General features: G+C 42.3%; 1 long non-coding RNA gene across 1 annotated transcript in view; it reads right to left on the bottom strand.

The window, feature by feature from the left end:
- Nucleotides 1-23685, bottom strand: part of LOC108540864 (uncharacterized) — a 41041-nt gene that overhangs the window by 1392 nt on the left and 15964 nt on the right. The window contains exon 3 of the long non-coding RNA XR_001888787.1: nt 14659-14869. This is a non-coding gene — a long non-coding RNA (uncharacterized LOC108540864). The remainder of the gene's footprint in view (nt 1-14658; nt 14870-23685) is intronic.

Below are 23685 nucleotides of genomic sequence, written 5' to 3'. Positions count from 1 at the left end.
TCTTCAGTGGCGTGCCAGGCCAGCTTCTACATGCTCACAAGACCTTTGTGGGCGTATCTCCAGTTTCCATGTTCAGTGATTCCTCCCTGCCCATCCCCAAGAACTGGTTGTTAAATATTTACCAGCAGCACATCGTTGACTTTTTCTGTCCCCTTTGTACACACAGACACACACAGACAGATACACAGACACAGAGGCACTCACTAATTTCTCCTCCTTCCCTAGAGAGAATCACTGTTAGGTGATGTACACGTACCAATACAGTTGTTGAATTAATCATTACCGGCTACTTGAGCCAAGTGAAAACCTGGTGGCAGCACTGGTTCCTCAATGTTAAAAATCAATTTTAATTCTCTAAAGCCTTTTATTTTAAAATTTTGCTTGGCGCCTGACTCATGCCCAGCCACCTTGCTTTCACTTGCATTTTTATGGGCATAGCTGGTGACCATATAATTTGTCATCTAAACCGGATCACTTCTGAGAATGAAAGGTGCTAATTATTTTTACACAATAGTTGTAAACTAGAAGACGATGTAGCTTCATGTACAGTGAATGTATTAAGGCCAGAAACTGATACTCACACCAACGGGAGAAAATCCTATTTCCCCAAAGACAGGTGCCTGACATTGTAAGCCAATCTCACATAAGGCTGGAGCTCAGACATTGGCGGATGCCCAACTTCAACAGAGAGGCTGCCAACTCAATGGAGGCTGAGGTCCGCGGAGCCAACAGCCTGCTTTCCCAGAACTTAAATTGGGAGCAGCAGTTCACTGCCAGCCCTAGCTCCTGTGTGGGGAGCTGCAGCCATTTGGGCAGAGGTAATTGCAAAAGATGTTGATTCCTTTGCATCAATTCCCTGGGGGGTAAAACAGGCTTTTAAATGTGTCACACTGATGTTTTCATGCTTAAATAAGCCAATGCCATCTTGGCTTTCAGTTGAGGGGAAAGACAAGATTCCCTCATTTGGCCCCCTTAACAGTCAGTGTGCAGGGGAACTGAGATGTTTTCAGTAATCACTATGTACAGAAGCCTTTGACACGCATGAGTTCACCGAACCCTTGGAACAAAACTGCAAAGTGGATATTAACATTCCTAGATAGGGAACCTGAGTGCATTCTGTGTAATTAAGTAACTCCTCCCAAATTCAGACCTAGAATTTAAACCGAATCCTTCTTCTTTGAATCCAAAGCCACATAACTTGCAATGCTACTTCCTTTCCCAATGAAAAGGAAACAGACATGAAATAGTGACAGACAAGAGAATTTGAGCCTACGTAGGAAGATTGTTGGATTTCTAGTCTTCTTCCTTCCACATCCATCCAATCACACACACAATCCAGACAGTAATGTCTCCTAAAATAACTCAAAATCTTGCTATGCTCATGGACTTACTGAAAATTCATTTGAAATAGACCTGGGTGATCTATAATCATATTCAGACAGCTGGCTTCCACTCTAGGGCGTAGTAACTGATTGCTTCTCCTTGGTTGGTTCTTAGATTACATGGCTCAGGTAGAGTCACTAAGTTTTAAGCTCTGCCTTGTACCGCGACTTAGCATGCTGCCTCAGAGTGACCTCTCTGAATGTGTTGAACTGATTTACAGAGCACATATTTCCTGAGTTGACTAATAGCCTCTTTGTGCCCCATCATGAAAGGACAGACCCTACTTTAATTCTGTTCCTTTCAAAGACTCTACTGTCTTTGAGTTAAGGCTTCATTTGTGGTCACCAGGCCTTTAGGGAGCTCTGTGTTAGTGAAAGAAATGTGATTAAAATCCCCTCTCAGACACAGCTCCTGCCACTCTTGGTAGAGATAATAAGAACTACCCTTTATTGAACCAAGACTTCTATGGTAGTTGGCAGTGATGGATCCTCACAGCTATGTTATAAAATAAGGGAGGTATTATTATCCCCATTATTTAGCTAGTAAGACTAACTCCCAGAGAAATTATGTGACTTGCCCAAGATCACACAGGCTGCTAACGGAGTGCCAGAATTTGAACCAAAATCTGGCTGGCTTCAAAAACCCCTGTCTTCCCACTAAAATGTGCTACTGCCTTCCCATACAATACTGAAATCAGCTTAGCTGCGAGGCTTATACAGTCGTATCTTCATGTGCTTCATATACTTTGTTTTCCTTATTTTTTTAGCCCTAAGGGTTTATTCTTCAGCTTAGTGCCATTCAAGTTTATGAAATGTCACTTATCTGCCATATGCAGGTTTCAGACCCATAGAATCTAATGTCGGACAAACATGATCTTTGTTTTCATTCATTTAACGAAACTACTTTAATGAAGGTCCTTTAATTTCAAGGAAGAACTGGTGATATCCAAAAGGAGGTAATGGGAGTGCCACAAAAATGTAAGGTTTCTGATTGTGAATATTTAATGGATTTGGTCATTGGTTTGTTCTAACACATTCATGTAGTCTTAAGAGATAATGTCTTCTGGAATGAAAACATGCCAGGCAGTCTGGGAAAGCGTTGCCCAAAGTGTGGTACCAAGGCCATCTGATCAATGAGGCCAGGACAATGTCATGAAATGATTGACAGGGCTCACTGAGAGCAAAGCTTTGACAGATTCCTGGGTACGTAATGCTGCAGTGGTGCTGAAGAAAGAAAAGAAGGGCTCCAGTGACATCAGTAATTTCATTGTACTTTTTATCGTTTTTTTTTCTGAATTCCACAAGTAATTTATTGAGCATCTACTCTGTGATGGACATCATGAATGCAACAGTGAACCAGGTACAGTCTACTTTGATGTAAGTGCAATTCACTAGACAGCAGAAAAGTAAACAGATAATGCTAAGGCTGGTTTCACCTTACGATTTTCACATAAACAGTTTCAATTTTGTTTTATTTTCATTTGTTTTTGAAGCTGTAAGTTTGAAAACTTACAAGAAAATTGCAAGGATAATACAAAGAACTTTATCCCTTACATTTAGATTAACCATTTATTAACATTTTGCCACATGCTTTTCATAGTTTTTTCCTCAAACATTTGAAAATGAATTGTAGATGCCATGCCCCTTTAAATTTAAATATTTTTTAAAAACATGACATTGTCTTGTATAACCAAAATACAAGGGTTAAATTCAGAAGTTGTTTTGTTCAGTGTTTTGAATGAAAATAAGCATGCATACACAAGGCAATGTATATGTCTATGCATATGATTTTTTGAGTTTATTAATATTATATAGCATATTATGTGACAAAATTTTATGGCAGGTAGTGCTAAAAAGCCAGATTCAGAAGGTGTACCATCAAGATGTATACATTTCTGAGATGATTCAATAGGTGGGTCCCTAACGCAATGTGTACTATAATATGTCACTAACTTAGTCGCCTTATTACCAGACAATGAAAGTGATTATTTTCTACCTGCTTAAAAGTTTTATAACAACTAGGGCCGGACACGGTGGCTCATGCCTGTAATCCCAGCACTTTGGGAGGCCGAGGTGGGCGGATCACGAGGTCAGGAGATCAAGACCATCCTGGCTAACAGTGAAACCCTGTCTCTACAAAAATATAAAAAATTAGCCGGACGTGGTGGCGGGCACCTGTAGTCCCAGCTACTTGGGAGGCTGAGGCAAGAGAATGGTGTGAACCCGGAGGACGGAGCTTGCAATGAGCCGAGATTGCACCACCGCACTCCTGCCTGGGCAACAGAGAGAGACTCCGTCTCAAAAAAAGAAAAAGTTTTCTAACAGCTATTAAGATACATTTACCGGTTGAAATGCTTTTTGTGTGAGAATGCACGTCTATGTGTGGATACAAATGTGAACCTTCTTAGTTTTTTTAGTTTCTCAGATATACAAGGAGAAAGATACATCAAAACGGCTATGTAAGAATTTTTGACTTTTTGGGGGCCGGGCACGGTGGCTCACGCCTGTAATCCCAGCACTTTGGGAGGCTGGGGCAGATGAATCACTTGAGGCCAGGTGTTCCAGACCAGCCTGGCCAACATGGTGAAACCCCATCTTTACTAAAAATACAAAAATTAGCCGGGTACAGTGGCAGGTGCCTATAATCCCAGCTACTCAGGAGGCTGAGAGGACAATCGTCTGAGCCCAGAAGGCAGAGGTTGCAGTGAGCCAAGATTGTGCCACTGAACTCCAGCCTGGGCAACAGAGCAAGACCCCATCTCACAAAAAACAAACAAACAAAAAAAATTCTTGACTTTTCCCATTATGAATGGGTCCACATAATCTAGTTCTTTAATTTTCCAGTTTTGAATCTTCACCCTCCCCAAAGATTATGTAATACTTAGATAAAACTGAGTGACTTGCTTTCCTTCCCCATGAATGTTAAGATGAACATTTAATATTGAGAAGATCAGAAACATCTTTTACGGAAGTGATAGAAAACTGCCTCACCCTACTGATTCCAATAGAAATGCAATGGGAGAACATAGAGGCCTCTTTATGTGCAGTGGCCTGGCAATCTGGCCTCAAAGCAAAAAGCTCCACTCAGAAGTCTCTAAGAAATGCCTCTGTTTTCTTGGTGGTCCATGGGTGCTGGGTCACAATCAGCTGATCACTCTCAGAACCCCGAATCCCAGGAAAACCACGTAAGTGATGTGTTCTGCAGTCTAGTGCATCTTGTAGTAAACAAAAGGCAATTCTGAGCTTCACAATTTCATTAACTGAGCTGTTGGAACATAACCCATGTCTAATTCAGCAGAAAGAAATTGATGGAAGACTTTGATGTAATCCTGTCCTTTGACAACAGATCTGCCTTCACGTTCTAATATTGTTCAGAGCTGTCTTTAAGCAATTGCAGCTACCATCGATGGAGCACTTGGGTGCTGGTGTGATGAATTTGTTGCTTCTGTAGCTTACAGGCCTCCCATGAGAGAAGGGATTTTTTTTTTTTTATTTTTTGTATGTTTTCTTTTGAGACAGGGTCTCCCTCTGTTGCCCAGACTGGAGTGCAATGGCACAATCTCAGCTCACTGCAACCTCTGCCTCCCTGGATTCAAGCAATTCTTGTGCCTCAGCCTCCCGAGTAGCTGGGCTTACAGGCGCACGCCACCACACCCGGCTAATTTTTGTATTTTTACTAGATACAGGGTTTTGTCACATTGGCCAGGCTGGTCTCGAACTCCTGGCCTCAAGTGATCCACCTGCTTCGGACTCCCAAAGTGCTAGGATTACAGGCGTGAATCACTGTGACTGGCCATGAGAAGGTATTATTATTTTACTAGACGAGGAAACTGAGGCTTGATGAGATTGAGTAATTGGTGGAGTCATAAATTAAACTCTTTTTTTTTTTTCCTCTGACTCCAAGACTGTTCTCTACAGCTTCCTGAATGGGAGTGAAATGAGTGTGAGGTATAAGGACAGGGAGCATGGAGTAAATCAGCAGACAGGAGTCTGTTGGCTGGCCTCCTATGATGTTCCCAAATCCGTCATATGTTCATATGTAGGCTCAGCCAGACCCGCTGCTCCCCCCTGCCCCCTTTAGCGTCTTAGCCTTTTCATACTCTTGCTGGAGAGTCGTGGAGAACAAACGTATGCTGGACAATATACGTTTTCTTATTTAATCAGCAATGGGAAGCATGATGTAGTATTCTCTATATTTTAAAGATAAGGAAACAGAAGCTCAGAGAGGTTTTAAATAAGAGCCCTGGCTGGGCACCGTGGCTCATGCCTGTAATCCCGGCACTTCGGGAGGCCGAGGCAGGTGGACCACCTGAGGTCAGGAGTTCGAGACCAATTCCTGCCCTCAGAGTTCAAGACCAGCCTGGCCAAGATGGTGAAACCCCATCTCTACTAAAAATACAAAAATTAGCCAGGTGTGGTGGTGAGTGCCTGTAGTCCCAGCTACTCGGGAGGCTGAGGAGGCAGGAATCGCTTGAACCCAGGAGGCGGACATTGCAGTGAGGCGAGATAGCACCATTGTACTCCAGCCTGGGCAACAAAAGTGAAATTCCATCTCAAAAAAAAAAAGAAAAAAAAAAAAAGCCCTGAAAATCAAACCTAGGCCCATGTGGCCCCAGTGCTCATGTTTTCTTTCTTTCTTTCTTTTCTTTTCTTTCTTTCTTTTCTTTCGTTTCTTTCTTTCTTTTTCTTTCTTTCTTTCTCTTATTGAGTTCTTGCTTACTGATTTTTATCTCATCTTATATTTTCATGTCTTCGTTTGTCTTGATAGTTTACCAGGAATTCAGATGAACACAAGATTAAGGAATCTTTGCTTTAGAAAGGACTTTAGTAGTTAAAATATGCCTAGTTCTTGGGGAATTTATCTTTTCTTGGCCTATGCCAGTGCTTCTCAAACTTGAATGTGTATATGAATCGTTTGTGAGAGTCTCAGGAAAGTCCGAGTCTGTTGGTGCTGCCTGCGATTCTGCATTTTCTAGCGAATGCCCTTGTGATGCAGAGGACCGCACATAACACTGTCTCCTTACATCTTTAAGAATCCCCTTATTTCCAGATATTGTGGAGCCTTAGCAGCGTGTCTGGCATTCACTGGTTGTGGGAAGAATTCAGTTCCTGATGGTTACAGGACTGAGAGCTCTGTTCTCTAGATGGCTGTTGACCCAGGGCTTTTCTCAGCTCCTAGAGAGCACACACCACTCCCTGCAAAGGGGTCCTCTCTGCCACGTAGCAGCTCACCTCTTCCAAGCCAGCAAGAGCACCTCTCCCTTCATCCTGCTGAGCCTGAGTCTTCTACAACACAGCAAAATCACAGGCGTGATATCCCATCATATTCCCAGGTCCTGTTCATCTTCAAGGAGAGGAAACTATGCTGGGGGATACACCAGGGGTTGGGAATCTTGGAGGGCCTCTCAGAAGTCTGTCTGCCACAGAGGGGAATTCTGATAGGAATTTGTGATCAAAGAAAGGATGTCTGCAAGGGGAGCCCACTGCCTCTGACAGAGAATGAGATCATTGGTTATCATCCTGACCGGCAGGCATAATAGAGTGCTGCAGGAGTGTGGAGGGGCTGCCTGACCCAGGCTGGGCATCAGTGAAGGGTTCCTAAGGAGGTGACTCTGAGTCCAACATTGACAGGTAGGGCACTGAAGGTCTTCCAGCAGAGGAAACAGTTCACAGAGAAGGAAGATGGCACGAGTGGCAGGTGTGCTCAGAAGGAGCAATGGTCTGGGGCCACTGACAGGCACCCAGGACCCTCTCTAGCCTGTGTCCCCTGGCTGCAGGAGGCCCAGTCGTAGACCAGCAACCACAGTGATGACTGACTATGGGGCTTTCAACAGAAAGGAATGGGACTTTCCTAACCGTTCCATGTACTCCCAGAAAGGGTTTGACTGAAAATCAAAGGAAAAGGGAGAATTTCCAGGAGTTCTTTTAGGAAGTGGTGGGCCTGGTCATGAGAGCTCCATTCTTGAAGTCGGACGTGCCAGGGCCGCTGTCTCTACTCACCGCTAGACAACCAGGTGATGGTGAAGCCGATTTACATCTCTGCCCTTGGTTTGCTCAACTATAAAAAAGGAGGAAATCCTGCCCGTCTGTTAAGGCTTTCGTGGAGATGAAAGGCGCTAACACGAGTGTTTACGATGCTTTGTCAACTCCAAGCATCCCATCAGTACATGGCGTCGTTTGCTAGAGAACTCTTTATCCGTTATTTTTTTCTCTTGTTCAGACGTAGTGCTTCATTAACTGGGAAAAGGGAGCCAAGAGTTTGGTTCTTAAGAACATTCCTGCAACAGAGATTCCTCTGAGGCATTGATCTTAAGAGCTGAGAGCAAACATCACAGGCAGCACTGCAACTGGTTGCTGTACAGTTTGATTACTACAGAGAGAATCATTTCAGAGACGAGAAAACAGGCAAAAGAGCATTATTTTCTTTTTTTTTTTTTTTTTTTTTTTTTTTTGAGACGGATCTCACTCTGCCACCCAGGCTGGAGTGCAGTGGCCGGATCTCCGCTCACTGCAAGCTCCGCCTCCCGGGTTCACGCCATTCTCCTGCCTCAGCCTCCCCAGTAGCTGGGACTACAGGCGCCCGCCACCTCGCCCGGCTAGTTTTTTGTATGTTTTGGTAAAGACGGGGTTTCACCATGTTAGCCAGGATGGTCTCGATCTCCTGACCTCGTGATCCACCCGTCTCGGCCTCCCAAAGTGCTAGGATTACAGGCTTGAGCCACCGCGCCCGGCCAAGAGCATTATTTTCTAAACTCATTAGCAGAGCAGTCATTGTCTTCTGATTCTGAGCCTCATTTTCTTCACCCCGCCCCACACTAGCAGAAAGTCAGTATAATTCACTCTCCTCAACTTCTGGAATCAAATACAAATCAAATGCTGGTTATGGTTTTTTTTTTTCTTGTTTGATTTTGTTTTGTATTATGTCTTGGTTTTGTTCATTTATTTTCTTTTCATACCTTTTATAAAAGAAACAAGATTTTCACACACGCTGTCCTTCTGAGAACCATGTTTGAATTACAATTTGAATTTGGGACACAGAAAAATGGCCCAAGTGCCTTTGGCAGAGGCAGCGTGAGATAGTCTAAGGAGTGAGCATAGGTAAAGAAGAGAAGGGAGCCTGATATAGGGCCCCAGAACACTTCCAGAAGCCTCCATTTCACTGTTCTCTGGAAGTTTAAACATGGCAAAACTTCCATCAAGATAGAATAGATAAACGAAGGGAAACCATGAGAATATCAGCTACAATACTGTGTGGAGAAGCCCCTAGCTGTCACAATAAGTAACCACCTCCACCCTCCTGTCTTCAGGCTTACCTAGGCACTGCTTGAGAGAAAGAACCGCGTCTTGTTCACCACTGTGTCCCCACCTCCGGCACACAGGCAAGCACGAAGGGGTGCTGGTACACGCATGCTGAATGAGTGTTGACTGAAATGCCATAATGTTCCGAAGACTGAACCACTCTTACTTTGGGTCATGCCAGGCATGGTTCTTCCTTCGGGCAATGCATTGGCATTTCATTTTGGAAACCCTGACATTTCTAGGGTGGGGATGTGCCTTTTTCAAGTTCCGTGCTCTTTGGAGCACTCTTCGATGAGCCATCAGCAAGACAGAGCAGCCAGGGTGAGCGTTGGGTCCAAGCGGTTTATCAAAAGTACTCTTTCAGAGCCTGCCAGAGCCCGCAAGGGGCTTATGAAGGGGAAAATAAAAGACTCTGGTTGGATGGAGGTTAACAAATAAAGGAAGCAAAGGTTGAAAAGCTTGCAATAAATCTTCCATGGTTTTTCTCAAGATTCCTGCGTGACTGAACAATAAAACTGGCAGGCAGAGGCAGACAGCAAAGGAGGCTCTCGGTTCACTGAAGGCAACTAATGTGGGTTAAGCAAACCCGTCCCGGGTCCTCTGCTGGATGCATGGCCGGCATTATCTCATTTAATCCTCAGTCAACCCTATGAAAGAGACGCCGTGATCCTCATTACTCCAGATGGGTCGAGAAGGTGGCATAAGAGACTCACAGTCCAGCGGCTGGAAAGGGGCACAATGGTGCTATCAGCTCAGGCCAGCCAGACCCCAAAACCCAAGCCTTCCAGCTAGCACATGCCAAGGAGGCCAGAGAGATTTCAAGTGGGGATTCTCAGAAGCAAATGAAAGACGAGAGTCTGAGGAAGGTGTTTTGAAATGTTGGTTTTACTATTCAGGGATGCCGTTGAAAAGGTGGTTTGTTACGCACCATTCCAGAGGAGAGGAGGGGGCATGCCACACCTTACAGGGCCACAGGGGAAGCACCAGGGTGGATCAGGAGGCAGGGGAGTGGGAAGAAAACGTGGGCAATAGCCTTTGGAGGGTTTCAGTGGGGAGGAGCAGGTGAGGTAGGATAAACAAGCTTAGGATTGGCTAGTGTGAATAATTTCAGTGAGCTCTGCGGTGTAAGGGTGATCTCTAATTGCTCGGTACCTGGCCCTGGTATGTTTACAGCAAGGGAATAATGGCCCAAAGTGAAACTGCTTGATTAAGGGAGTTGAGGGTGGTTATAAGCATGGGCTTGGTTAATTTGCATATGGAAGGCAAACTGGCCAGCCCTGGGAGGACCAGTCTCTCCAGGGTCAGCAAGGCCCCGGATGTCAAAATACCAGACACACATGGTAGATACAGAAGAGCAACACTCAACAAGGCAGGCAGGTTGCCGCACAGACCTTCCAAAGTGGCTTAAGAATGGCACTCCTGGGTCTTCTCTCACTTCTGGAAGCAGAGAGTGGAACTTCATCACACCAGGAGAGACCTCGCCATTGAATTTTTGTCATTTGGAGAAGCCAGGATGGGCATTCTTTTCAGCATCATGACAGCAAGTAATTGTGGATTCAATGACCCAAGTGGGTAAACTAATTGGAATTTAATGAGATCAATCAGAATAAGCTCTGTAGTTCCTGTATCAGAAATGTCAAGACATTGTTTGCTAAGATGAAGACATACATGTAAAGTGTGTGTCTGTCCATGCACACACACACGTACTGTGCACACACAAATCAGGCTTGCAGAGAAACGGAAGGCAGTTGACCAGCCAGGTTGCTAGAAAACTATGATGTGGCAAGAAACTGAAGGAATTTTTTCCTAAGTGTGTGTGCGCGCGCGCGCGTGTGTGTGTGTGTGTGTGTGTGTGTGTGTGTGTGTGTTGCTGTTTGGATTTCTTATGGATAGTAACTGAATCTGCCTTCTCTCACTTGTCCTTAACATTATTTGTCAGTGTGGTTAAAGGTAAGGAATGAGAACAAGAATCAGATAAACCCTTCAGCGTCTCTTAGAATAAAGATAAAGTTGGCTGGGCGCAGTGGCTCACACCTGTAATCCCAGTATTTTGGGAAGCCGAGGCAGGAAGATCACAAGGTCAGGAGTTCAAGACCATCCTGGCCAACATGGTGAACCCTCGTCTCTACTAAAAATACAAAAATATTAGCTAGGTGTGGTGGCGGGCGCCTGTAATCCCAGCTACTCAGGAGGCTGAGGCAGGAGAATTGCTTCAACCTGGGAGGTGGAGGTTGCAGTGAGCCAAGATCGCGCCACTGTACTCCAGCCTGGGTGACAGATCAAGACTGCCTCTTGGAAAAAAAAAAAAAAAAAGAAAGATAAAGTTTATATCAAGGCCTACATGGTGCTACAGGTTCTGTTCTCTCCTTCTGTTATAGGAAAGGGGTCCCAATCCAGACCTCGAGAGAGGTAAAGGAAACAGGACGAGTCCACAGTACAAAGGTAAAGCTAGTTTATGAAGAAAGTTAACTGGTAAAGGTATAGCTACTCTGTAAGCAGAGTAAAATGTTCCCAAAGTAAGAGGAGGAACACGTCCACCCTAGGTACAATACTTGTTTATATATAGGATAAAAAAAGATCATGGGGAGATGTACCCTGCTACAAGGGTTTGTAATAAAGAACTAGTTTTCTTAATTACTACATTAATTACTCTATTTTGCAAGAATTGATATTATTATCTTTAAAACAAAATTGGGAATGCTTCTGTTCTCAAGATAGCAGGATATCAGGACACTCCCAATCTGGGTTTGTTTAGCGAATGTATTAATTTGTTCCTTTAACCATAAACATCTAGAGGCTAGAAATACCGAACTTTCTGGAAATGCAACCCAGAAAGTCCCAGCCTCATGTTGCTAGACCTCACTCAAGATGGAGTTGTTCTGATTCAAATGCCTCTGACACTTCCATTTCTCCACATCTAATGCCACACTCTATCCAGTTGCCTAAAATGGGCTTTGCTCCTTTACCCAGCAACCTCTCAGGCATTCTTCAGCACTCAGTTCTAGCATCTTTCCCTCAAGAATGCATTGCTTGGCTGGGCATGGTGGCTAACATCTGTAATCCCAGTACTTTGGGAGGCCGAGGCAGGTGGATCACCTGAGGTCAGGAGTTCAAGACTAGACTGGCCAACATGGCGAAACCCCATCCCTACTAAAAAATGCAAAAATTAGCCAGGCGTGGTGGCAGGTGCCTGTAATCCCAGCTACTTGGGAGGCTGAGGCAGGGAGAATCACTTGAACCTAGGAGGCGGAGGTTGCAGTGAGCCAAGATCGTACCACTGCCCTACAGCCTGGGTGCTAGAGCCAGACTCCATAGTCTCAAAAAAAAAAAAAAAAAAATTCTTGATCCCCCCATCCAAGTCAATCCCCCCAACCTATGCTCTCACAACACCAAGTACTTCTCCTTCCTAACACCGGTCACTGCTGAATTTCACATTTGTTTGTGCAACGATTTGTTTGATGACTACCTCTCTCTCAAGGCTGTGACTTCTACATATGGGTAAGAACTGGAATGGTTTTTATTCACCAGAGTAGCTCCAGTTCCTAACATGTAGTAGGTCCTAAATAGATATTTGTTTTTGTTTTTGAGACGGGGTCTCGCTCTGTCTCCCAGGCTGGAATGGGCTCACTGCAAGCCCCGCCTCCTGGCTTCGTGCCATTCTCCTGCCTCAGCCTCCCGAGCAGCTGGGACTACAGGTGCCCGCCACCACGCCCGGCTAATTTTTTGTATTTTTAGTAGACGTGGAGTTTCACCATGTTGGCCAGGATGGTCTCGATATCTTGACCTCGTGATCTGCCCACCTCGGCCTCCCAAAGTGCTGGGATTACAGGCGTGAGCCACCGCGCCCGGCCACAGATACTTGTTAAATGAATGGGTGGACGAGTGAATGTAGATTTCTTCCCAAACCCACCTCTCCACAGCTGCTCATTCTTGAGCAAATTATTCCCCTCTCTGAGCTTCCTCTTCCTCGTCCCTAGCATGGGAGCGTTGGTTGAGATGATTTCTAAAGCCCTTCCTGCTCCTATCCTGTTCACGGCTGTTTAAAGGCTTTCGGTGTCCTATGGGGAGACATGTTATCTCCTAGGGAGGTCTACTTCCTCCTCACAGTCAGGAGAAAGTGGCTTCTTTAAGATTAATTGGAATTTCAGCTACTCATTCCCTCCCTCCCACCTCTGCCTTTTTTTTTTTTTTTTTAACCTTCCAAGTAGCAGGGACTACAGGTGTGTGCCATCTGATTTTTGTATTTTTTGTAGTGATGGGATTTCAGCATGCTGCCTAGTCTGGTCTCAAACTCCTGGGCTCAAGTGATCCACCCGCCTCCACCTCCCAAAGTGCTGGGATTACAAGCATGAGCCACTATGCCCAGCCTTCGCCTCCATTTTTTTATTGTTGTTCTTATTGTTGTTTGTTTTTGAGATGGAGTTTTGTTCTTGATGCCCAGGCTGGAGTGAAATGGCGCAATCTCGGCTCACCACAACCTCCGCCTCCTGGGTTCAATCGATTCTCCTGCCTCAGCCTCCCAAGTAGCTGGGATTACAGGCATACACCACCATGCCCGGCCTCACCTCCGTTTTTAATGATCTGTGTGTGATCACCAGCTTTGGAGAAATTTGAATTTTGTCTCTGAAATTTACCAGCTCTGAGACTGTGGTTAACCAATCATGTAAACTCTTTGAGTCTTGTCTGCAAAATGAATATACGAACAAAATGAATATATGAACAAAATGAATATACGAACAAAATGAACAGAAATATATGAGTTGATACAGACCACATGATGCTAGGGTGAAGGTGAAAGGAAAACGCATGTGTAACATTCTTAGCATAGTGCCTGGTACCTACTTGGTGCTGAATCGATGCTACTTTTCTTTCTTCTCCTTCCACATGCATGATGGAACAATAATTAATACGGGAATGGAAGGCTGGGATTGTTGGCATATTCAGGTCATGGCAATATTATACACTGTTATGTTCCCTAACACTTTACCAGACAATGTTGTCAGCTATCCAGAAAAGAGATTAATTATCCCCATTTTATAGATGAGAAAAGTAAAGCCTAGAAGGTTAAAATGACTTGCCCGGGATCACAGTGAATTAGTGGCAGAGCAGGAGGTTTAAGTCTCACACTCCTGGTGCCCATTTCTCTCTGTGTTCTTTTCAACATCTCTCCAACTTTTGGCTTCAGTTTATTTAACAGTCAACCCATTTCAAAGAACGTTGGCTCTGTAAATGGTTTAAATTACACAGACATTCCCCATAGATATTACTCATACCACGCCTGAGAATCTCTTCTATTGTCCTCCAGATGTGCAAAACCACATTTGGAAGATTGAAGAAGCTGTACTTCTGCAGACTAATTCTGCAGGAAGAATTACAGCTGATAAATTCTTGGCTTGTCTTGCTGACAGTTCCCTGCTTCGCTGGCAGAGGAAGCAGCAAGAACTGCCATTCTGGACTCGATTTAGACCGTTAAGGGACAACTGACTGGTTGTCTGGAGATGACGAGGAAATGAAAGAAACAGGTCAGCGTGGAATCTGCAGGGGGTGAAGGTAGGAAGCCCTGGGCACTAAACTTTGATAATGCGGCTGTCAAATGGGAAGTGAGATATGGACTTGATCCCGGGAACTGACTCTTCAAAAGCAAAACACCTCAAGTTTGATAACAGGACCCTCAAAATGAGTCTGACAATATGATTCAAAATATTCTTAGCCAGAGATAAAAGAAGACATTTTAAGAAATGAATGTGGGCTGCACAGATACAACCTATGTTTTAGGTAGGGTCCTTTTGAATGCAAGTAACAAATTCACTTTGAGTAAACTTAAAAAATCAAATAAAGGGGAATGCATTTAAATGATTCTGGGATAAATTTAAAAAGCCAAGGGCAGCTAAGCCTGTGTAACTTGTTATGAATCTCAAGCTTCAAACTCAGATATATGAGACCATTGCATGACCTCCTTTGATTAAAATCAACTTACATCTGGCTTTGATTCTCTCATTTTGCCAGGCTGGAGGGACACAAAATTTTGATTGTTTTGTAGACATCCTCACCCAACTTCATCCAAGGGGATACCAGAGAGCAGAGGAAGCCTCTCCAGCATTTGGCCAGCAGTCCAGAGTGTCCATGCATTGTTCCATTTTTCCTGCTGTTTCAGTCTGCGCAGATCTAGCAACTCGACTACTTTCCTGCTGTATGAGAAAGGATTCTATATTACCAAATGTGAAAGTTAAAAACAAAATAGCAGTGACTCAACTAAGATAGAAGTTTACTTCCCGGGCCAGGCACAGTGGCTCAGCGCTTTGGGAGGCCGAGGCGGGCGGATCACTTGAGGTCAGGAGTTCAAGACCAGCCTGACCAACATGGTGAAACCCCATCTCTACTAAAAATACAAAAAACTAGCCAGGTGTGGTGGCGGGTGCCTGTAATCTCAGCTACTCGGGAGGCTGAGGCAGGAGAATTGCTTGAACCCGGGAGGCGGAGGTTGCAGTGAGCTGAGATCTCGCCACTGCACTCTAGCCTGGGTGACAGAGGGGCCCCATTTAAAAAAAAAAAAAAAAAAAATCTACAGGTAGACCATACAGGACTGGGGCAGTGACTACGAGATTATTAGATGTAAGCTCCTTTTATGTCACCACCTCCAGCCTCAGAATTCTGCTTTAAGATCCAAGATAGTTTAAATACCTTGAACTATAGACCAAATAGAAAAAGAGAAGAAGAATGATACTCTCAATAAACCTAGTAAGTACTATGGACCAGAGACTGTCCTAAGTGCTTTACATATTATTTCATTACTTCTTCTAGCAACCCAGTGAGGCAGGTTCTATTATTATCCCATTTAAGAATTGGAAATTGAACCACAGAGAGGTTGGGTGACTTGCTCAAGGTCACACAGCTTCTAAGTGGCAGATCTGGAATTTAAACCGAGTCATTCTGGCTCTGGAGTCTATAGCCTTAGCTATCCCTCCTTTGAAAGGAGATGTCCCCAAAGTGATATATAGCACATTTGCTTAGCTCGGAGAAACTGTATATAAAATGGACAATGGCCAGACCATATCTGACAATGGAACTCTAACCCACAACCTCTGTAGCAACCAACCAAACCACAACCTCTTCAACAATGGGCCTAGTATTGTCAGAGCTTGGTCAAAGACTGTCAACTGTCCTAGTTTTTGTCCGCTGCTTCCAACACAGGCCCAACCAGAGACATCCAAACATCCTCCCCAAACCAGTCACGCACGATGTCCCATTTCTAGTTAGCCCACCTCCAGCTTCCCCAGGCCAAAAACCTCCAATCAGAGCACTCCTGAAGCCTTCCCCTTTTCTTCATGAAAAGCTTTCTCACTCTTCAGCCTGCCTTTAAGTTCCTGCCAAATGCATGTGGTGGTGGCTGCTTTCATTGCTGTAGCAAGCTCTGAAGAAACAGCCAGTTTGTTCCGCTTTGGGTAGCTTTCACTTATTCCCACACATCTCATTGGCTAGAACTTGGTCACATAACCAAACCTTGCTAAAAGGAGGCTGGGAAATGTAGTCTTTTACAGAGGTGGCCAGCTAAAGATTTGCATTCTTTTACTAAAAAACAAAAGAAGAAGGAAAGAATGAAAATTGGGAAGGAGCTAGCAGTGTTGGTCATACCCACCATCCCCTGGGCATAGGGACCTTTGCCTTCCCCTCTGTGGTGCAGCTCCGTCCTCAGACACTACTCTAGAGTGTTGCACAAGGTGCTGCTCTTCCTGCAAAGGAGTCTGGCTCTGTCACCAGGCTGGAGTGCAGTGGTGCTATCTTGGCTCACTGCAAACTCCGCCTTATGGGTTCAAGCAATTCTCCTGCCTCAGCCTCCCGAGTAGCTGAGATTACAGGCACCCACCACTGCACCCAGCTAATGTTTGTATTTTTAGTAGACACAGGGTTTCACCGTGTTGGCCAGGCTGGTCTCAAACTCCTGACCTTAAGTGATCCGCCACTTAAGGCCCACCTAGGCCTCCCAAAGTGCTGGGATTACAGGCATGAGCCATGTAATCTCTGTTCTTTCCCTAGTCTGTTTCCTCCCAACACACTCATGGTCTCAGAGGCATTCCTCCATCTTCTTTCACCCTCTGAGACATGTAGTACTACTCTTTAATTAGTTTAAGGCTTGGGGAAAACAAGGGTAATAAAAGGACTCGCACTTACTAGTTCCCTTATGATATGATTATCATTGTTCTAAGAACTTTATGTTTTTAATCAATTTAATTGTCACAACAACCCTATAAGATAGGCAGCATTATCCCTGTTATATCTATGAGCAAACAGAGTGGCTAAGTAGCTTTCTCAGGGTCTCACAGCCTGGTTCGCTGTCTCCACTTCACTTGACACGTCCGTTCATTCTCCTTTCAACAATTCATTTTGTACAATCCAGTCACATTCCACTTCACACCTTCTGAGCTCATACTCTCCCCATTCTGATGACCAGCCCAGACCAAAAACGCCAATTCAGTCTCAGCTCCAAATTGCTGGGAGAAAGAGTCTGATTCCCCATGTATCCATCCCTTGTCTACCAAACTTTGGTCAAAGAGCATGATGACGTTACACAAACTCTAAATCTAGCAGTGGGCTCTCAGGAAAAGGGAGTGACCCCAAAGAGTGTCTCCTAACCTCTGTTCTTTAAGCATTTGTAAATAATACGATGGGACTCATAACCAAAGAGAAAAACCAACAAACAATTACATGAACCCAAAAGAACGTGGCTTGGCAGAGCAGAGGCTGACAAAGTTGTAAATAACGTCACCAACAAACAAAGGAAGGTACACGTCTTTGGGCAAATGTTAGAATGTTAAAACTTAAAAGGCAGAAAAATAAATGACTCAATTCCTACTTTGCTTCACTGCCAAAGGGAACAATTCCTAACTATAAACAGTAGAAAAGTTATCTTTAAGAGGACACTTCCCTAAAGATAGAAGATAATAATAAGAGAACGTTTAATATGGTTTAAAAGAATTCAAATTCCCAGGACCAGAATAATTACATCTCAGGGCACAGGATGTATTAATAAAATGCATGCATGTTGATGAAGTCAACATTACTACTCATTAAGAAATGATGGAGAAGGAGAGTTAGGCTGGAAGACTAGCGTAAGGTAAATACTGATTTGTTTTACCAACAAGGAAAAAAGGAGGGATTCCAGATATGTATTAATGAGTTTGAAATGAGGGGGGAAAAACTGAAGGAAGTATCATTAAAAAGATGGCTTATAAATATTTATAACTTAAAAAGATAATTATGAGGAGTTAGCAAAAGTTTGAGTAATTAACTCATTCATGAAACATTTGTTGAGTATGCAGTATATCCCAGATATAGAGGTAATAAAAAATTTATAAGATTTAGCTTTGCCATCCATCTAGTGTAGCCTTTACTAACAAAAGGTCAGGACAAACTTAGTGTCACTTTCTTTTCTGTTGCTTTTGCCGACTGAATAGAACATTGGGATGCATTTAGACTTCAGCAAGCTCTGTGAGATAGACTCTAATAGCTTATGGACCAGATGGAGATATATGGACTGGCTGGTAGTTGTTAAATTTTGACTCAGCTGGATAGATCACCATAGACAGAGGTTATTGTCTAATTGTCAGCCTTACCATAGTTCGCACTTCTTTATGAGCCAGGCATATTTTTCCCCGAACAGTGAGAAAGACTGAGCTGAAAGACTGTGCAAATTCCCATCACCAAAGTTGGACAGCTATGGCAGAAACTGATCTGGCAATAGAGGCTTGCAATGGGGTTTGAAAGAAGCTAAATAATAGCACCTCTTTTTCCAACTTAATTTATCAAAGGGTGAGAGATATAAAAATAACAAGTAAAGGAAAAACCAAAATTCTGCCTTTATTACCAAGAGTTGCTATTGATAAGTGTAACATATCTTCAGGCCAGGAGAATCTTTAGTACTAGAATTAAGCATATATATCCACCATGTCACAGGAAGTGTTGAATCATGTCCAGATTGCCCATGTGACAACAGACCCTATTTCATGTTTGGCATGTTTGACTTTCAATTAAATCTTAAAATTTAAAATGAAGATGCTCATAGTCAAAGTGAACCAATAACATACTACATTGCTTATATGTTAAAATTTTCTTAATGTCTTAACTCTTCTTGGTATCTGTTTCTGTTTCTGCCTTTCTTTATACTGATTTAATTCCCGGACGTATTTTGTTTGACCATCCGTATGTTTACTCTTTATTTTCTTTGATTCTGTTTTCTATTTACTATCTCTCTTGTCCTAAGTCTGTTTCAATATACTGTTCATTATCTTTCAACTTTTCTTTTATAACTTCACTTCAGTTTTGAAAGAGTATCACTTGAGTCGAAATTACAGCCTGATTTCATGCCCAAAAAAGTGATTGATGGCTTGTTTCAATTTGAAGGCATGTTCTCAAAGTTATGGTTACTGACTAATACCACTTAGAACACTCTACTTTCAAGGTGTAATTGATCATATTGAAGTTAATTGTGTTTCCTGAGACGAAATTCTATAGTTTTTAATCATAAAATTAATAATTCTATAGTTGTTGCATAGAATCAATAATTCTATAGTTGTTGCATGTATTGACAACTACAGAATTATTGATTCTATAGTTGTTGCATATATTGAGTTATATGTATATATATACACACACACATATACAGTTGTTGCATATATAGTTGTTGCATAAATGATGAGGTTGACTACTGAAGGCAAATAACAGATTCAGGGTTTAAAATAAGAAGTGCATTCATAGAAGTGAGAATAATGCAACCAAATTGTTATTGGTTTGACATCTCAGTGAAATGAAAGCCATTTAACTAAATAAAAATGCCAAAGGTGGTGGAAAAGAGTAGCTGGCTAATTCAGTGTTTGGTATTAATTCATTCACCATCCAAGAATTATTCATCATACATCTTTTATGTTCCAAGCACGTAGAGAAAGAGCAGTAGCCAGAAGACACAGAATATAGGAAATGGGCAAAGCAAATGCTCAATCATCATAAGAACATGATTCTTCAAACTGATTATTTAAATATAACTGCTAAACAGATGGCAGGAGGCTCCAAGTCCCCCAAGAAACAACCTCTAGAGTTGGCATGAATTTGAGAAAGCAGAATCGTTTTCAAGCAGAATGTATTCACGCAGAATGATTTTCTTGTGCCCAATATGAAAGCACATCAACTTAAAGTGCCTCATAACCTTCTCTGTATGTGTCATAACATCGATGCATGTCGTGTTTGCTAGACCTGAAGACCCAAAGAACATTGATTTCTTGGAATTGTAAAAACATGTTGTTACTTGACAAAGTTAGTAGTACTACTCCTTCAAGGACAGCTGACCCATCTCCCAACCTACTCGAAACTTTGTCCATTTTCATCGACTCCAGGTTTCCGGGTTCTTGGCTTCATTCATCTCATTACTTGTGGTTGACACCCAGTCTTCAGGAGATCCTCCACCATTTGAATCTCGAGAGCGCCCAGGATTTCCACAGCCCAGAAGTCTTACAGGGCCGTCTGGTCCACCAAGTGAAAAAACCCATTTCCTCTATTAGCCTTTCGTTGTTTCTCTTTGATTGAAGTGTTCATAGACCCAGTTGAACTCTTCCAGGTGATCTGATGAGAATATTGATCACTGAGTTAAGTCATTTTTGGTAACAAATGACGATAAGTTTTTTTTTCTCAACCCTGAGTAACCATAAGATTGATTTGCTAACAGCTTCTGAATCCCAAGAAATCTAAAGAACTCTGTGGACACATGCAGTCCAACTTGAGATTATCCCTGCAGCTGCACATCAGGGTAAATCACTCACATTGGTGTCACACAGGGTAGGTATTAGTTTATTTTTTAGATTTTTTTTTTTATTTTTGAGACAGAGTTTCGCTCTTTATTGCCCAGGCTGGAGTGCAGTGGCATGATCTCGGCTCACTGCAACCTCTGCCTCCTGAGTTCAAGCGATTTTCCTGTCTCAGCCTCCCGAGTAGCTGAAATTACAGGTGCCCACGATCATGCCTGGCTAATTTTTGTATTTTTAGTAGAGACTGGGTTTCACCATGTTGGCCAGGCTGGTCTCGAACTCCTGACCTCAGGTGATCTACCTGCCTCAGCCTCCCAAAGTGCTGGGATTACAGGTGTGAGCCACCAGGTATAAGTTTATTAAGTCATACGTCAGGCACATGGAGTCAGCAGATGTGTTGGGCTCTTGTTCTCTTGTCATCCTGTTGAGAGGTATACCAGGCTAAGCTCAGATGGGAATCCTATCAACTCTGAACTTCTACTGAAACTGTATGGCTCTACAGCAATGATTTTCAAATCTAGCTGAGCACCGGAATCACCCATGTGCCCCTGTCAGGGCCCAAATGAAGCATTACTACTTCCAAGAAGCCTCTCCTTTCCACTCCAGACTTGGAAACATTTTATTTCTTTGCCATGAGATACCATCTCTGGTATTTACTGTTGCCATAGCTACAAAGGATTATCACAAATAATTAAAATTCCTTTCTTGTCTAGACTGGGAGCCAAGGTCTTACTCAATTTTGTTTCTAAATGTCATTCTCAGTATCAGTTTTAACCTTAGCCCTCAAAGTGTATTCAGTGAATGAATAATTAAATGAATAAATATATAAATCAATCTTCAAACAAGCACTGTGATGTCTTTTCTTTACTATAAACCTGAGGGATCACTATTGGGAAAAGTTACCTGGAAAATCCAGGTAACACATGCTAGAATGTAATGGGAGTTTTAAGCAGTGGTGTCCAAACATGCCTGTTTAGTATAACCAGTCGTGGAGCCTTGCCCCCAACCTATCTCCCCATCACTCAGGGCCAGGTTATACTGTGGCCCTTGAGAATGAGAATCTCTGGGGGTGGAGACTGGGAACTTACATGTTTAACTAGTGTAGTATTTCGTTGTATGGAGATGTAGACCATTTAATTGTATGACTATACCACGATTTGTTTATCCACTCTTCTGTTGATGGATATTTGAATGGCTTCCAGGGATAGATTATTATAAGTAAAGCAGTTATATACATTATTGATTATGCCTTTTGTGCCTTTTGTAACACAAACTCTCATTTCTTTCAGGTATATACATCTGAGTGATGAGGATCTTTGAGTAGATGTATGTTTAAAAATTAGTAAAATGGACACAGATTTTTCAAAGTAATAGAACCAATTTATACCACCAACAAGAACATATGAGTGATCGAGTTGGGCCTCATCCTCACAAAGATTTCATGTTATTGAGTTTTAAATTTTAACCATTTTGGTGAGTTTATAGACTATAATTTGGTTTTAGTTTATTTTCTCCAGATAAGTAATAATGTTAAAATGTTTTAAACATTGTATTTGAAATAATTTTGGACTCACATAGGAGTTGCAAAACAATGCAGAGATTTTCCATGTAACCTCACCCAGGTCTCACAATTATAGCTTTTTACATATATGTGATCCAATTATCAAAACCAGAAAACCGACATTGAAAGAATACTAATTCAACTTAGTATTGACTGTCTATGTAAGCAAACCTTATTTGGTTTTCAGCAGTTTTTGCATACACTTTTTTTGGGTAAATAGTTCTATGAAATTTCATCACATTTATAAATTCATATAACTTCCACTACAATTAGGATAATTTAATTACTAATTTAATTACCATTTAATTACCCCAGAGAAACATCACCATCCTACCCCATAAAGTAACAACGCAAATCTATTCCATCAACCACTGATCTGTTCCCCATCTGCTATGGTTTAAATGTCCCTACCAAAATTCATGTTGAAATTTACTTGCCATTGTAACAGTAGTAAGAAGTAATCCTTTAAGAGGTAAATGAGGGCTCTGTTCTCATGCATAAATGAATGCTGTTATCATGGGAGTGGGTAAGTTACCAGGGAAGTAGGCTCCTCTTCAAGGGAAGAGTTTGGGCCCGTTTCCTCTTTCTGACACCCACATGCCGTGTGATGTCTTCTGCCATGGGATGACTCTCTCCAGATGTCAATGCCATGCTCTCGGACTTTCCAGACTTCAGAGCCTGGAGCCAAATAAACTTCTGTTCTCTATAAATTACCCAGTCTGTGTATCCTGTTATAGCAACAGAAAATAGACTAAGATGCCATCACTATAGTTTTTAACTTTGAGACTGTATTATAAACGGAATACTACAATATGCGATCTATCACTATTGTATTTTTCACTCAACACCATGAACTTGAGATCCATCTAAGTTGTGTTCATCAATTTTTTTTTCTTTTTTGTTGCTCAATAGTAGGCCATTGCATGAATATGCCACAGTGTGTTTATCCATTCCCTCACTGAAGACCATTTGTGTTGTTTCAAGTTTGGGGCTATAACAAACAAAACTCCTGTGAACATCCATACACAAGTTTTTGTTTGAACATAAATTTTTATTTTGCTAGGATTCCCAGGAGGGAGATTGTTGAGTCATATAAAATGTATATACACAGTATAAAATTCATATATAAATTTTGCCACACTTTTTTTTTTCAAAATCAGCTGTATTATTTTACTTCCCCTCAGCAATATTTGAGAGTTCCAGTTGCTCTCCATCCTTGATATCAGTTATGTTAGTTTATTATTTTAGCTATTCTAGTAGGTGTGTAATATCTCATTGTGGCTTTAGTTTGCAATTCCCTACTGGCTAAAAATATTAAATTTTTTGTGTTAATTTACTATTTGTGTATGCTCTTTGGTGCAATGGCTGTCCAGGTTTTGCCCATGTTCTAATGAGACTGTTTGGTATCTTACTAAATTTGGAGAGTGATTTAAAATATATATTTACAGTGTAAGTGCTTTTTCAGATACTTGATTCAGAATTTTTTTTCCTGGTTTATGGCTTCATTTTTGTTTTCTTAACAGTGTCTTTCATGAAGCAAAAGTTTTAGATTTAATAAGGCCCACTATATTGGTCTTTTTTTTTTTTCATGAATCATGCTTTGGTGTTTTGTGCAAGAACTCTTTGCCTAAACCTAGGTCATAAAGGTTTT

This window comes from Rhinopithecus bieti, unplaced genomic scaffold, assembly GCF_001698545.2.
Source record: "Rhinopithecus bieti isolate Rb0 unplaced genomic scaffold, ASM169854v2 scaffold_19737, whole genome shotgun sequence".
Taxonomy (NCBI): domain Eukaryota; kingdom Metazoa; phylum Chordata; class Mammalia; order Primates; family Cercopithecidae; genus Rhinopithecus; species Rhinopithecus bieti.
This window is presented reverse-complemented; position numbering and strand designations above follow the sequence as displayed.